The sequence below is a fragment of the Mustela erminea genome, chromosome 1, assembly GCF_009829155.1.
Source record: "Mustela erminea isolate mMusErm1 chromosome 1, mMusErm1.Pri, whole genome shotgun sequence".
NCBI classification, from domain to species: Eukaryota; Metazoa; Chordata; class Mammalia; order Carnivora; family Mustelidae; genus Mustela; species Mustela erminea.
In genome coordinates this window covers 64,000,457-64,016,795 of record NC_045614.1, presented here as the reverse complement: position 1 = coordinate 64,016,795, position 16,339 = coordinate 64,000,457, and the positions used below count along the sequence as shown (strand labels likewise).

The following is a 16,339-nucleotide window of genomic DNA, read 5'->3' as shown; positions in this document are numbered from 1 at the left end:
AAATAGACACTCAGCCAAACTTCCTTATCCCGTTCATTGGTCCTACTTCCAAAAATACCTGGTGCCAGTAATTTCTGAGACTTTTGGTGATTCCGTTGTGTAAAATGAGCTGCACCTTGGTTTCCCCTCTGCCAGCTCACCATCATTTCTCTTGTGTCTGCTGTCATTTCCCATTTTTTCTGGTAGATTTCCAGCACCAAGTTTCTATTACTGTTGTATTCTCTCCTGTTCTCTCTCTCCATATGCCCTTTAAAAATCTCTTTACTGTAGTTTTAGTAGGACTTCAGGAGGCAATAAGACCATATATTTGTGCTTTGTCCACTATTGTCCTCTAATATTCTTTCTTTTTTTTTTTAAGATTTTATTTATTTATTTGACAGAGTTCACAAGTAGGCAGAGAGGCAGGCAGAGAGAGAGGAAGAAGCAGGCTCCCCGCTGAGCAGGGAGCCTGATGTGAGGCTCGATCCCAGGACCCTGAGATCATGACCTGAGCCGAAGGCAGAGGCTTAACCCACTGAGCCACCCAGGTGCCCCCTCTAATATTCTTTCTAAATGGTTGAAAGTCCTGTCTTTTGAAGAACGGACTGCATAGCACTGTTTCTCCCATCCCACACCCCTGCTCTCAAGCACGGCTGTGCTTTTGCTCTGTGACACTGTATATCCCTTCTTTATGGTCTTAGATTGCAAAGCCAGATCAAAGGGTGAGTCATCTGCACAACTGTTCGTTTCACCTCTAAGGAGCCCCAAAACATTGGAGTCCCAAAGATGGGAAAGGTTATATCTACCCAAACTCTGCAGAGAGTTTTATATGGAATTTTAATGAGTATTTGGAAACACCATTTGGTTTGGGGTTTGGGGGCAGGAAGTGTGGAGAATGACCCCAAGGACAAGTTCATGAACAGTAGATGGTCACTGAACTGTTTTTCCAAGGACGGCAGATCCTGGTAAGTGTAGGACTCAGCTTGCACTGAGCCGAGTATGTGACGGGTCAAGTCAGAGATAAATTCTCCAGCCCACAGAGGGAGGCTGACATTCCAGCAGGGTCTTCCTCCTCTGCCTTTGTACTTGCACTCTCCAGTCTGCCCTCTGTGGATAGGTTGAACATGGATTTAAGCTTCATGAACTTGAATGTTCAAATGTCTCCCTTGGTTTGGGAAGTTCTCATTGCCAAATAGATTCAGCCCAAAGAGATCTTCTCCAGACCCCTTACAATGAAACGGTTCAAAGTCAGAGAGATAATTTTTAAAGAAGCAAGAGAAAAAAAATTCCTCTTACACTAGGGAACTCCCATAAGGCTATCACTGACAGATTTCTGAGCAGAAACCTGGCAGACCAGGAGAGAGCGGACAATATACTGAATGAAGGTGCTGAAAGAAAAGACTGCAAACCAAGAATACTTTTATCTGGCAAAGCTGTGCTTAGCAACAGAGGAGCGATATAGACTTTCCCAGGAAAACAAAAACTGAGGGAGATCACCACCAGTAGACTTGCCTTTTAGCAAAGGCTGATAAGAGCTTTTCAAGGATGCTAAATACTAATATGAAAAGAGGGGCACCCAGGTGGCTCAGTTAAGTGTCTGCCATCAGCTCAGATCATGATCCCGTGGTCCTAGGATCAAGCCCTGCATCAGGTTCCCTGCTCAGTGGGGAGTCTGCTTCTCCCCCTTCCTGCTCATGCTCTATCTCTGACTCTCTCAAATAAATAAATAAAATATTTAAAAATAGTAATATGAAAACATATAAAAATATAAAATAAAGTGGGGCATCTGGGTGGCTCAGTGGGTTGAGTCTCTGCCTTCGGCTCAGGTCGTGATCTCGGGATCCTGGGATCAAGTCCCGCATCGGGCTCTCTGCTCAGCAGGGAGCCTGCTTCCTCCTCTCTCTCTCTCTCTCTCTGCCTGCCTCTCTGCCTACTTGTGATCTCTCTCTGTCAAATAAATAAATAAAATATTTAAATACACACACACACACACACGCACACACACACACACATATATATAATAAAGTAAGTATGTAATCAAATCCAGAATACCCTAATGATGTAATATGGTGGTGTCGTAATCATTTAATTCAAGTATAAAGACAAAGGAACAAAGGTATTTAAAATAAATATAGCTTGGGATGCCTGGGTGGCTCAGCCGATCAAGCCGCTGTCTTTAGCTCAGGTCATGATCTCAGGGTTCTGGGATTGAGTCCCACATCAGTCTCCTTGCTCAGCAGGAAGCCTGCTTCTCCCTCCCTCTGCCACTACTCCTGTTTGTGCTCACTCCCTCTCTTCTTGTGCTCACTCTGATTTAAAAATAAATAATACATAAATAAATTAATAATAATAAATAATATTATTTATTAATAAATAGATAAATAAAATAGATATAGCTACAATAATTTGTGAAAGGATATATGATATAAAGAGATGTAAATTGTGACATGAAAAACATCAAATGAGATGAGGGGAGTAAAAGGGTTTTGTTTTTGTATGCAATCCAGGTTTAATTGTTATCAGCTCAGACTATCCCGTGTAAGTCTCATGGTAACCACAAAGCAAAAACCCACAGTAGATACACAAAAGATAAAGAGAAGGGAATCAAGATGGATCATTTCACTATGAAAAATAATGAATTCCCCCCCCAAAAAAACTGTAAGAGAGGAAGATAAGAAAAAGGAAATTCACAGCCAGAAAACCTTAAGTAAGATGGCAAGTTCTTACCTATCAATAATTATTTTAAATATTAATTGATTAAATTCTCCAAGCAAAACACATAGAGTGGCTGAATGGATTAAAAAACAAGATCCTGCCTCTGAGACACTGCCTAGAGGAGATTCACTTCAGCTTTAAAGACATGCATAGCCTCAAAGTGAAGAGATGGAAAAAGATATTCCTTACAAATGGAAACCGAAAGAGAGTAGGGATAGCTGTACTTGTATCAGACAAGATAGACTTTAAGCAACTAAATAACAAAAAGCAAATCACCTGATTTAAAAATGGGCACTCCCTAAATAAATAAATCACTAAGGGCACCCCCATGCTCACTGCATTATTCTAGTCGCCAAGATAATAGAAACCTACTGTGTGTCTAATGATGGATGAATGGTAAGAAAATGCAATATATACCAAGAGACACAGACAATGGACCATTACTCAGGCAGGCATGAGAAAGAAGGAAATCTTGCCATTTGCGACAACATGGGTGAACCAGACGACATTATGCTAAATGAAATAAGCCACACAGAAAAAGATAAAAACTGTATGATCTCACATATGTGGAACCAAAAAAAGAAAGAAAGAAAGTAAAAGAAAATAGAAAAGAAAAGCTGAACTCATATAGAAGGAGAAAATGGAAAGGTGATTACCAGTCTGAGGGTTAGGGAGATGGGGAGATGCTGGTTAAAGAGCACAAGCCTTCAGTTATAAGATGAATATGTTCTGGAGACACACTGGACATGCAGCATGGTGACCATAGGTAACAATACTGTATGGCACACTTGAGATTTGCTAAGAAAATAGAACATTCTCACAACACACACACACACACACACACACACACACACACACGGTAACCATGTAAGGAGATGGATATATTAATTGTGGTAATCAATTCACAAAGAATACGTACATCATCAAATTATCAACTTGTACCCTTAAATGTATATAATTTTATTTGTCAAGTGTACCTCAATAAACCTGGAGAAATGAAAAGAATATTAACTTGAAAGAGCAGGAAAATGATCTGGCAAGTGTGTCCGTGGGTCTCTCTCCCCCCAGTCTATGGCTTGCCCTTACTCTAATGCCTTGAAGGTCAGACTCTTTTCCCATAGGGCTTTCTATTTCTCACAGGTGGGCTGGTTGTTAAAAGAATGACAAACTCTTCTCCCTTGAAAGTATCCAAGAACCCATTCAATGGCCTTAAAGAACTGAAAACTTCAATCTGGGAACTTGGGCCAACCAGAATCATCAATGTCAAAAAACATCGATGTGAACAAATGACTATTGAGTCTTTAGTGGCCCCAATGACCATTATATCAAGGGAAGGTATGGACCCAAGCCTATGTGTCCAGAGAGCTAACCATCTAAGAAGGACAAATATTTAGATAAATGATCAGGGACATAGAGTGTATAAGCAAATATCAGCTGAATTTTTTTTTAAAAGGGAAAACTCACCTTATGCCAAATTTTCATTCAACATTTAGGTAGTACTATTTTTTAAAGTATGATAATGCAAGTTGTTCTCAAAAGAGTCCTCTACGAGGGGGATTAATGATCTTCATTTTACAGGAAGAAAAACTAAAGAAAAGAAAGGTCAAGCAGTTTGTTGTACAACTAGTTGGTCGGGGGCTAAGACTAGAAAACACAGATGAGCTTGGACTGGGCTTGGCTGTGCTTCTTAGATGCTGAGCTTGGTCAGCCCTGGATTCTGGTGATGAAGCAAGACGTCATTGAGATCACTGGGGTCATTACCATTCACTCGCCCATTGTATATGACCAGAGGCAGGCCAGGACTACACAAGAAAAACCACTCAGAAGTAAATTTCTGTTTCCATCTCAACGTCAGCAGAGCTAATTCCCACTCTCTGTAACATTCTGAGAATATCAATCAAGTGTGTCACGTATGACACTAATCTATCCTGGTAACATAGGAGGAGGGCAGTGTGGACTATGGACCATCCAATCTCGAGACAAACAGATATATACACCTGCACTCAGATGCCCACACCCACATAGAGAATTGCACGATCTCACACGCACCAAGAATAAACCAGTGAACATGCTCATTTGAAACACAAACATATGATGCTTTGGTTTCCCACTTATTTTTTAAGAAGGGGAGGGGTAGAGCAAGGAGAGAGGGGCAGAGGGAGAAGGAGAGAGAGAATCTTAAGCAGGCTCCACACCCAGCACAGAGCCCAACCTGGTGCTCGATCTCACCACCCTGAAACATGACCTGAGATGAAAGCAACTAACCGACCGAGCCACCCAGGCGCCCTTTGGTTTCTGCACTTTGATCCAGCACAACTATTCATGTCTGAACCAGTTCCATCCAACCCCCTGCCCACAGCAGGAGCTGCCCTTCTCACCCTCTAAACGAGCCCTGACAAAAGCGGGTATACCAATTACCTATGAGTATCCTTCATACTCACACTGCTGACTACTGACTCTCCAGGCATCGATGAGCTAATCCTGGAGCCTCCCGTTCTCTTGGAACTGTTGTTCTCAACCAGGGGTGATTTTCCTCTCAGGGGACACTTGGCAACATCTGGAGACATTTCTGATTACCGTAACTTAGTGTAAGTGGGGTAAGGGGGCTGCTGGCACTGACTTGGCAGAGGCCAGAAATGCTGCTGAACATCCTACAAGGCACAGGTCAGTCCCCCACAGCAAAAAATTACTCAGCCCCAAATGCCATTAGTGCCAAGATTGGGAAAGCTCGCCCTGGAGGAAGCAGGGGGCAATTGTCCTGTCCCTAACAGCTTGCTAGTAAACCAACTTGGGCCATTTCCTCTGTCATAACCAGCTATGGTTTGTCTCACAAGACCCAAACCCCCAGCCACAGCTACTCAGACCAGGATGGGCAGGTGTTTACCGTCTAACTCAGACTAGCTGGTTTTCACTGAGGCAAGGTGATGAGATAGCTGTTCTAAAAGAGGCTACAGTGATTTTCTGGACCTGAATTTTCCAGACTCAGCAGTTTAAAGTGGAGGTCAGGGATGCCAAGGTGGCTCAGTCGGTTAAGCATCTGCCTTCGGCTCAGGTCATGATCATAGGGTCCTGGGATAGAGTCCTGCATTGAGCTCCTTGCTCTCAGCAAGGAGCCTGCTTCTCCCTCTGCCTGCTGCTCCCCCTGCTTGTGCTGTCTCTCTCTCCCCCTGACAAATAAATAAACAAAATATTTAAAAATAAATAAATAAATTGGAGGTCAGAGTCAGAGTGCCTGGTAGCAGAAGGAAAAGATGAAAAATTATTGAGGGAGAAGAGCCATCTGGGTCATATAGGCCAGAGTCCGCCAAAGGCATCAGGCAGAGAAAGAGATGGGCAGAGAGAAAGGGGCTGGTTGTCAATGCAGCAGGAGTAGTGGGAACAGATGCACAGACCAGGGTATTTACTAGATGTTCAGTAAAATCTAGCTAGAGTAAGCGAGAACAAAACTAGCCCAAAGAAACATCCACCTCGTGCCCCAGCTTCAGGAGGCCTGGCTAAAAATTGGTTTCTGCAAACCTGTCTTCCCTTCCTGGTCACCGCCTGTGACATGATGAGAGGTCCTGCTGTGGGTTGAATTATAACACACCCCCCATCCCGACAAATGTTCAAGAGTTCACCCCAGTAGCTCAGAACATGACCTTAGTTGGAAATGGGGCTGTTGCAGATGGAATTGGGTGAAAGGAAGTCACAAGGGAATTAACCTTGATCCAATAGGACTGAGGTCCTTATGAGAAGATGGCCGTATGAAGGCACAGAGATGGGGAGAACGCTGTGTGGGGTGGAAGCAGAGATCAGAACGATGGGTGTCAAGCCAAGGACAGGCCAGCTGTCACCAGAAGCTAGAGAGAGACATGGGACAGATTCTCCCTCAGAACCCTCAGAAGAAAGCAATCCTGTTGACACATTGATTTGGTCGGACCTCTAGTCCACAGAACTATACGAGAATAAGTCTCTGTTGTTCTAACTCACCCATCTGGTGGCCCTTTGTTAAGCAGATGCAGCCTATGAATACAGGCTTCATTACCTGAGGTGCCCGGAGTACTTCTCTGACCCTAACACTTCACCCTGGCCAAGGGCTTTAGATGACTCCAGGATTCAGGCTCTCCTCCGACCCTCTTGGGTATGAGGAGCCCACTGGCCCAAAACGACGTGCGCTTCCTTTGAGACCATGATCCGGGCCATAATTCCTGACCCAAATTGCTCCAAGCCTGCTTACAGGGTCTGCCCAGGCCTGGTTCTTGAGTCTTTCCTTCCAAGAGTGTACAAAACTTCCAGTGTCCACCCAAGGGGATGGTCAAGGAGTGGCTGTTGGGCAGGAGCATGGAGAGCTGCCGACAGAACTGAGCTTGTGGGCTGGGGTATCCACCCACGTGTGCATTTCATCCCATGAGTCAGAGATGAAAACAGAAGGAGGAAGAGAGCAGGCTGAGGGCTGTGCATCTCTGTTTGTACCATTGCCCTGCTCCCCAAAGTAGCTGGGGTGGACTTAATGCTCTCACATTCCCAGGCCAGGAATACCGTCCGAGGAATGGGCACTTTCTTCACCACTCTCTGTTTCTTACATAGGTCCAGGAATGAACTGCCACCTTCTTCCTCCTCCTTTGCTCTGACTCATCTCTCTGCAGAGGGTGCGACCTCTGGGTAACCCTCTATATGCACAATATTGGTGGCTGATTCACTCCCGCCCCCATCCCTCACTCCTTTGCCTCACCACCTCAAGGAAGGGGATCTGCACCAGGCTTCCTAAGAACCTTGGCCCACACCTGTAGCAGGGCAGAATGTCAAAGCAGAGGTCCTAAATTTGGCTGCCTACAGAGACCAGGCAAGAATCAAAAGTGAGTGTACCTGGCCAGGTATAAGTACCAAGGGGGGAGGTAAGGTCTGCCACAAACCAGGACAGCCAGCCTCCTTCTACTGAAGTGGCTTCAGCTAGTGGTTGCCATAGAGAAGGTGGGTCTGATGTGAAAAATCTCTTGGATTTGTTTTGTTTTGTTTTGTTTTCTGGTGGATACCAGAAATCATGATTTTATTGTATGAAGAAGTTCCCACCAAATAAAACCCAACCACAGACAAGCCAGATAGGACAACCCAGTTTATTGCCACTAATACAACTCAACACCCACACCACAACTAGTTATCAGGCTGAGGCTAGCTGGGAGTTCCCCCACGTGTGGTTTGCCCTGCCCTCCCTGAACTCCGGGTGGTTTGAGGAACTAATGATGCTTTCACATGTTGTTATTTTGGCAGCCCGATCCAGCCGTGGTATCCACCCTCTTCCATCTGGTTAAACCCCCAGAGTCCCTAGATGATTCATCTCTGTCATCACCTCCCATGTGAATGCCTGGACTGACCCATTCCCCCAGCCCAGCCTCTCCATTTGCAGCACTTCCTGCCCCTGCTCCATACTCCTGTCTCAGTTTCAGCCCATACCACTTGGCTTTGTAACTGTTTACTTGTCATCCAGCGCTAGACCATAAGCGCCTCCAAGTCTACAGTTTTATCTTGTTTATTCTGTGTTCCCAGCACCCTGGCACTTCGCTGACTTGCCTGAAGAGTGAATGAATAAACAATATGTATCAGTAAGGACAGCGGTGCTGTGAAGCTGCTGGGTATACAGTTGACCCTTGAACGGCACCATCTGAACTGTGTTGGTCCACTTTATGTAGATCATTTTTTTATAAATACAGTACAGCACTCTAAATATATTTTCTCTTATGATTTTCTTTTCTGAAAAAAATATTTTATTTATTTATTTGAGAGAGTGAGAGAGCACAAGCAGGGGGATTGGCAGCAGGTGTGGGAGAGGGGAAGGAGAAGCAGACTCCTTGCTGAGCAAGGGGCGCAAGGTGTTGCGGGGTTGGCTGGGAATGGGGTGCCATCCCAAAGTCCTGGGATCACCAACCTGAGCCAAAGTCAAACGTTTAACTGGACTGAGCCACCCAGGCCCCCTTCTCATGATTTTCTTAACAGTATTTTCTTTTCTCTGCCTTACTTTACCCCAGGAACAGAGGATGTAATCCATATAACATACAAATATGCGTTAATGGACTGTTGATGTTACCGGTAAGGCCAACAGTAAGCTATTGGTAGTTAAGTTTGGGGAGCCAAAATTTAAAGGCAAATTTTCAACAGGGAAAAGTGGGTACCCCTAACCCCTGCATTGTTCAAGGGTCGACAGGAGTTCCAAAGTGGTATTTGCGGACAATCAGTTCATCCCATCATGAGAGCTTAGGAAAGAGGCAAAATGATGCTCAGCAGAAACTGATTTTCACTGGAGAGGAGGAAGAGGAGGAGCGGGGGGGGGGGGGGGGGGGGGGGAGACCCACAATCCCTGTAATGAAACTAAAGGCTAGAAGGGCAGAAAAGCCTGGTGGGCTCTCAAGGTGAGAATGTAGGGGCAGTAAGGTGACAGATGAAATAAAGCAACTGTGACGGAGGGGTCTTAAAGGGGAGCTGTAGGGTGCGGAGCAAATGAGGCGGTGGGCTATAAGAATTAGAAAGTGCTTGCAGCACCCCTCTGACAGCCACCGTGAGAAGTGCCACACTCAGAAAGGGTTTCCTTTCCTTGGGTGCGAGGCTCCTGGCTTCCTTTCTGGAGGGACTAGGCAAGCCGGCAGCCCTCCTGTCATTTCGGTATGCCGCCCCCGCGCGGCAGGAGCGTGCAATTACATCAACCCGGCGGCGGCTTCACCTCCAGGCGGGCGGAACCCTGCTCAAGCCCGACAGGTTTATAGATCCAGTAACTTCAATAACATTTAAATATCAAACAGATTTCTCTTTACATCCGCTGAGGCCAAGCAAAAGGAAGGCCGCACATACTCATTTTACAATCCATCATGCCCCTTCCAGATGCTTATTCCTTGTCTTGTGTTTGCCTCCCACTCAGTCTGTCCCAAAGGATTTAGGGACAGAGGTTTACCCACCTTTGCTTTCCCACAGAACCTTACACACTGCAGGTGTTTTAAGGGGGAAAAAAAACTCTCCTTAGTGCATCTATATGCAGATGCTATAACGTGTTTGTTTAAAGCTCCAAAAACAAGTGAAATAAGCCAGACACAAGGGGACAAATATTAAATGATTCCACTTAGAGAGGCCCCTGGAATACTCAAATTTATAAGGACAGAAAGTACAGTACTGGCTGAAAGGAGCTGAGGGGAAAGGGGGAAGGGTAGTTGTTTAATGGGTCTAGAATTTCCGTTTGAAATGATGAAAGAGTTTGTGTATTTTATTAATTATTAATACATTATATATTTTGAAATGGCCAAAATAGAAAATTCTGTATTATGTGTAATTTGCCACAATAAAGAAATGAAAGAAATCTCCTCTAGCTCTATCAACATCAAGCAAAACAGAATTTAGATGAAAAAAGCATTAGAGAGGGGCACCTGGGTTGCTCAGTGGGTTAAAGCCTCTGCCTTCGGCTCAGGTCACAATCTCAGGGTTCTGGGGTTGAGCCCCGCATCGGGCTCTCTGCTCAGCAGGAAGCCTGCTTGCCCCTCTCTCTCTGCCTGCCTCTCTGCCAGCTTGTGATCTCTGTCTGTCAAATAAATAAATAAAATCTTTACCAAAAAAAAAGCATTAGAGAAGGCCACTTCACTATGACAAAACGTTCAAGTCATCAGGACAAATTAGCAATATTAAATGTGTATATTAACATTATTAATATTGATATTAATAATATTAATATTGTATATCATGTTAATGTTAATATTATATATTAAATGTGTAAATAACGGCCCTCATATGTGTAAAGCAAGAGGCATCATGTTAATTAATATTAACATGATATATAATTTAACCCACTGAGCCACCCAGGTGCCCCAAACATTATGTTTTAAAAGCAACTGTTACTTCTATAAAAATCAGAATTGTGGCTGTATCTAAGAGGGAAGGGCAGCACTATAACTGGAAATGAACATGTGAGTTGGGGATGGAGATGCTAGCGTAGACCTTTAGGGTTTTGACAAAATGTCATTGTATGGCCTGGATGGGTATTTACTTTATAGCAATTCATTAAGATATATATTTGTGTTTATGCACCTTTCTGTATATGGATTCTATTTCACAATTTTTAAATTTTTTAATGAATTAGTGAAGCACCCCTTCAAACTACTGTGGGAAAATAATTTCACACCTAGAAATCTATACCTAGCTCCATTAGCTATCAGTATTGAGAACTAAGGGGGTGCCTGGGTGGCTCAGTGGGTTAAGCCTCTGCCTCCAACTCAAGTCATGATCTCAGGGTCCTGGGATCGAGCCCTGCATCAGGCTCTCTGCCCAGCAGGGAGCCTGCTTCCTCCTCTCTCTCTGCCTGTCTCTCTGCCTACTTGTGCTCTCTGTCAAATAAATAAGTAAAATCTTAAAAAAAAAAAAAAAAAAAAAGATTGAGACCAAGGGGCACCTGGGTGGTGCAGTCAGTTCAGCTTCTGACTCTTGGCTTCAGTTCAGGTCATGATCTCAGTGGGGTGAGATCGAGTTCCACATCAGGCTCCACACTCAATGGGGAGTCTGCTTAAGACGCCCTCTCTCTCTGCCCTCTCACCCCACTTGTGCTCTCAAATAAATAAATAAATCTTTAAAAGAAAGATTGAGAACTAAAACCATTTTTATACCTGCAAACATTCAGAGATAAAATAGTTTGTCTACTATTTAGCCTTTGCAAAGGAGATAATCAAAGATGTTCATCAAGAAATCAAATGTAAGATGTATGTAGAAAACAAGAAATGACAGATATAACCTTGCTAATTTAATGAAAATAAATCTTGGGATGATAGCTTGCAGCAGATTTTGAAAGAAGTCTGTCTAAATTAAAATAGGTCAGTCAGTCATCTCCAAAGAGATGTCCTTAAGAAGAATTCTAGAATAGGCCCTGCACAATTTAGAATGAAAAATAAACTATCAGTGGCTGTGATGAAAAAGTCTTTTCCTTCTCCCAGAGAGAGGGAAGGGCAAAAAAAAAGTCCAAGAAGATGGGAAAATTATGATCCATATTTGAAGCAAACTAAAATGTGGTATGAATTTGAGCAACTGGTACTCCATTTGATGATTTTCTAGGAACATTGTCCTTTGAGGAGCCCAGGGTTGTGACATTATAAGGATAAGAGAAAATGTAACTAATCATGAGTCATAGCAATCGATTATTTACTAATTTAAAGCTTGTATCATCACCTAGGGGCCAGGCGTGGGGAATAGTTCTGATTCCTGAACAGAATATAAAATGTCTCAACCTTGACCGTGTAAATACCAAAGTGGGGTTCCCTAATTCTAACCCCAGTCTGGATGGCCAGAGGTACTAGGAGGTAGAGGTGGCAGGAGGGATGGAAGCCCGGATGGGGCAGAGCCAAAAGAAGCTGGTGGAAATTGACAGAGGAAAAACAAATAGTTTTAGAATAGCATATGAATTTGCAAGAGTAACCACTGGAACGAAAACCAATAATACAAGGGGAAAAGTGAGGCAAGAGGAAAGAAAGGAGAAATGGGGTGATACGGATTCTCCACGCCCTTCTTTATCATAACAGGCAATAAGGAGACAATGTCAACAGCGGAACAGTTGAGTTCATAATATACAGAGATTCATATGAAACCAAAAGATCCAATATAAGAAAAGCCTACAAGTGGTAATTACTAGAGCATCGCAGTGAAGGGGGAGAGAAGCGGCTGGGGGCACCAAAGCTTCTTATCATGCCTTTTGGCATTTTCTGGTTTGTTCTTAACCATCGCTAGGGCTGAGTATGCAGAGCAAAAGGGAGTATTTGATGAGGAGGTGTTCTCCCTCTCCGCACGCTTGCCACGGACCATGTTCATGCCTGCTGCCCAGCACCGCTCATTAAAGAGGCCCTGTTGCCAGGGAAACCAGCTTTTTACTGATACCAGAGATAATGCGGAAGGTTGCTATTCACCAACCAACCTTCCTCCTGAGCCACGCCGCCTTCCTGGACTGTCTCTTGCCTCTGTGTGATGCTGTCCAGCTGTCGGAAGCTCACACCTGCTCTCTCTCACTTCCCTCTTTGTGGCCACCCACACTGGCTAGGGGGCTGCACCAGTCAGCATGAACTTGACCAGCTGCCTTTGTTTTGTTACAAGCAAACCTGCTCATTTGGAATGACTAACGGTTGTTTTTTAAATGACATACATTTTACATTATTTTTAAAATGATATACATACAGAGAATAGTGTAAAACCACATTACTTTTTTTTTTCCAGCCGGCTTCACTGACCCCAGGGGCAGAGGGGGAGGGCAGAATGAGAACATTTTTCTGATACTAATTATGCTGAGGTATAAAGAACAGACAGTAATGCATTGATCTTAAGTATACTGCTTTATGAGGGTTTTTTAAAAGATTTCATTTATTTAGTTGAGAGGGAGACAGTGATAAAGTGCGTGAGAGGGGAGAAGGTCAGTCAACACACTCGCCATGGAGCTGGGAGCCCACGTGGGACTCGATCCTGGGACTCCGGGATCATGACCTGAGCCCCCAACAGTTGCTTAACCAACTGAGGCACCCAGGTGCCCCTTGAGTTTTGATAAATGCATACACCTGTAGAACCACCACCCCAGTCAAGATATAGGATACTTCCATCAACCTGCTAAGTTCCTTTTTGGACCGTTTTAGTCAATCACACACACACACACACACACACACACACACACACACGCCTCACTTCTACCTCTTACCCTCTCTGCATCCCACTCACCCCCTCAAGGCTCTGATTTCTATCACCATAGTATCACCATCATTTGGATTCATTCTTAACCTTCATATAAGCAATTATGTTTCCTTTGGCATCTGGCATCTTTTGCTCAGAATAGTGTTTTGACATTCATCCATGTTGTTATGCGGATAGGTATTTGTTTCAGGTCAGTATTTCATTGTATGAATAGAACCCAATTTGCTTATCTCTTTCTTATTGATGGACATTTGGTTTATTGCCGGATTTTCATTATTATGATTCAGACTACTATAAATATTCCTTAGCAATTCACATAGTTTTCCTCTCTTGAGTAAATACCTAGGAGTAAAATTGCTGAGTCACGGGATAGGCTTATGTTTATAGAGTAGTAAAACTTGATTCTTTTTTAAAATTGTGGTAGAATCGGGGCACCTGGGTAACTCAGTGGGTTGAGCCTCTGCCTTCGGCTCGGGTCATGGTCTGGGGATCCTGGGACCAAGCCCCGCATCAGGCTTTATGCTCAGTGGGGAACCCGCTTCCCTCTGTCTCTTCCTGCCTCTCCGCCTACTTGTGATCTCTCTCCTCTCTCTGTCAAATAAATAAATAAAATCTTAAAAAAAAAAAAAGAATTTAAAGATAAGGCAAAAGTTACTGTCTTAACTGTTTTTAAGGATACAATTCAGCGGCATTAAGCACGTTCACCTTTTTTTGCGGTCACCACCGCTGTCCGACTCCAGAGTTCCTTTCATGTAGCAGAACTGGAAGCCTGGACCCATTAAATATCCCCTCAGCCTCTGGCCACCACTTTTCCACTTCCCATCTCCATGATTTTGACACACAAAGTGTCAAAATTTGACACTCTAGTAGAATCGAACATTATCTGACCTCCTGTGATCAGCTTATTTCACTTAGCATGATGTTCTCAGGGTTCACTGATGCTGGAGCATATGTCCGAATTTCCTTCCTTTTTAAAACTGAATAACATTCCGCTATATGTATATTGCACATTTCCCCCTTTGGGCTACTGAACTTGAACATACAAATATCTCTCCAAGTCCCATTTTCTGCTTCTCTGGAGTATACACTCAGAAGCAGAATTGCTGGATTCTATCATATTTCTCTTTCTAATTTGCTGAAGGACCGCCATACTATCTTATGTAGAGATTGGACCATTTTACAGTCTCACCAAAAGCGTGTAAAGATTCCAGTTTCTGGGCGCCTGGGTGGCTCAGTGGGTTAAGCCGCTGCCTTCAGCTCAGGTCATGATCTCAGGGTCCTGGGATTGAGTCCCGCATCGGGCTCTCTGCTCAGCAGGGAGCCTGCTTCCCTCTCTCTCTCTGCCTGCCTCTCTGCCTACTTGTGATCTCTCTCTGTCAAATAAATAAATAAAATCTTTAAAAAAAAAAAAAGATTCCAGTTTCTCCACATCCTTGCCGACACTTATCTTCTGTTTCTTTTTAGAGTATCCCTCCTAGTAGATATAAATTGTAATTTATTTTTAAAAATATTTTTATTGTGGAATTTTCCAAACATACACAAAGGATGAGAGACCTCGAGGGGCCCACACACAAGTTTTAAGACTTAATGTCATTTGATGGCAGCCACAAAGGGCATACATTCTTGAAAGCAGGTGAGAGAGTAGAGGCAAGTGAAGATCTCTTTGGAACCACCAACTCAGGACAGTGTTTTGCAGGTTGTTGGCCAATAAAGTGGATTACTAGTGTCTAGTCTCTCTGTCTGTGTTCAAGAGATGGGTTAAGGGCACCTGGGAGGCTCAGTCAGTTAAGGGACTGCCTTTGGCGCAGGTCATGATCCCAGGGTCCTGGGATTAAGTCCCGTGTCAGGCTCCCTGCTCAGCGGGGATTCTGCTTCTCCTTCTCCCTTCCCCTGCTGGTACTCAATGTCTTTCTCTCTCCCCCTCTTTCTCTCAAATAAATAGTTGAAATCTTTAAAAAGAGAGAGAGATGGGATAATAGTCAAGCATAGTTCGTAAAGGAGCTGTACAAAGAGGCTACAATCAAGGGGCCATAATGAAACCCTCACCATCATCCTTCATATTCCAACTAACAAATGGTTTCCTTTTTACAGGAGACGGAGGCTCTGATTTGCCTCAGTGACCCATGTCATCCACCAGGGGGAGACTAAACAAGATGCTGTAGGTACCTGGCAATCCGACAGCACTAGTCAGTTCATGCCTAGTTGCCTGGAAACTGGAGGAACCCAAGTCAAGCACAAAAGTTGAAACTCCATCAAGCCATTGGTTGGCCCTTGATTGACTGACACATCCATGCTTGAAGAAAGAGCCAGTATCCTTTTGAATAGGAAACTCCTGAAATGAGTCCCTTGAGCATTTGCAAGAAGAAGTTAGCTGTCCCTGAGCTGGGATTTGCCTTTTCCCTGCCAGAAAAGTATGGGATCGGGAATGGCAGTTACCCATCATATTAACTGTATTTTCTCATTTTCCATTTTCCTGATGTTCTGGTGTCTCTGTCCTCCCTGACCCAGGAGAGTGCCCCTCTCAGGGCTAGCTAATTCCTAGACTTAGCAAACGACTTCCCTTTGAGCATGTCTGTCCCATGTAAACCAACTAATCCAGAGCCTATACTCTGGACCACCATTTGCTGCTTACACCCCAAGAGGCCATATTCTTCTGTCCTAATCATCCCATGACCAGGGATGTCTCATAACCAGCTGAAACTATTCAAACTAGCCAATCCTAAATGCGCTTACCCTGCCCTGCTTTGTCTTCCCATGGAAATCACAATAAGGGTTCCTGTGTATGCTTTTCCTTCGTTCTTTATGAATCCTGACCTACCCTGGTGCTTCCCCTGCATGATGTGGAATGCCCCCTCTTCTTGGGAACTGTTGAGTAATAAATTATCTTTTCAGTGGCTGTCATCTCCTGATCTGTTGGTCTCATCATATCTGAACAATAACAAAACTTGCATTTTAAAACATCCCTTCTTCACCCCTA

The 16,339-nt window shown here is 44.0% G+C and overlaps 1 long non-coding RNA gene across 1 annotated transcript; it reads left to right on the top strand.

Annotated features, from left to right (window-relative positions):
- The first annotated feature begins 7,265 nt into the window (after positions 1 to 7,265).
- LOC116599199 lies at positions 7,266 to 16,319 on the top strand. The gene is made up of 3 exons (XR_004289286.1): positions 7,266 to 7,529; positions 8,697 to 8,757; positions 15,454 to 16,319. It is a non-coding gene; the product is annotated as an uncharacterized LOC116599199 (long non-coding RNA).
- Positions 16,320 to 16,339: the final 20 nt, after the last annotated feature.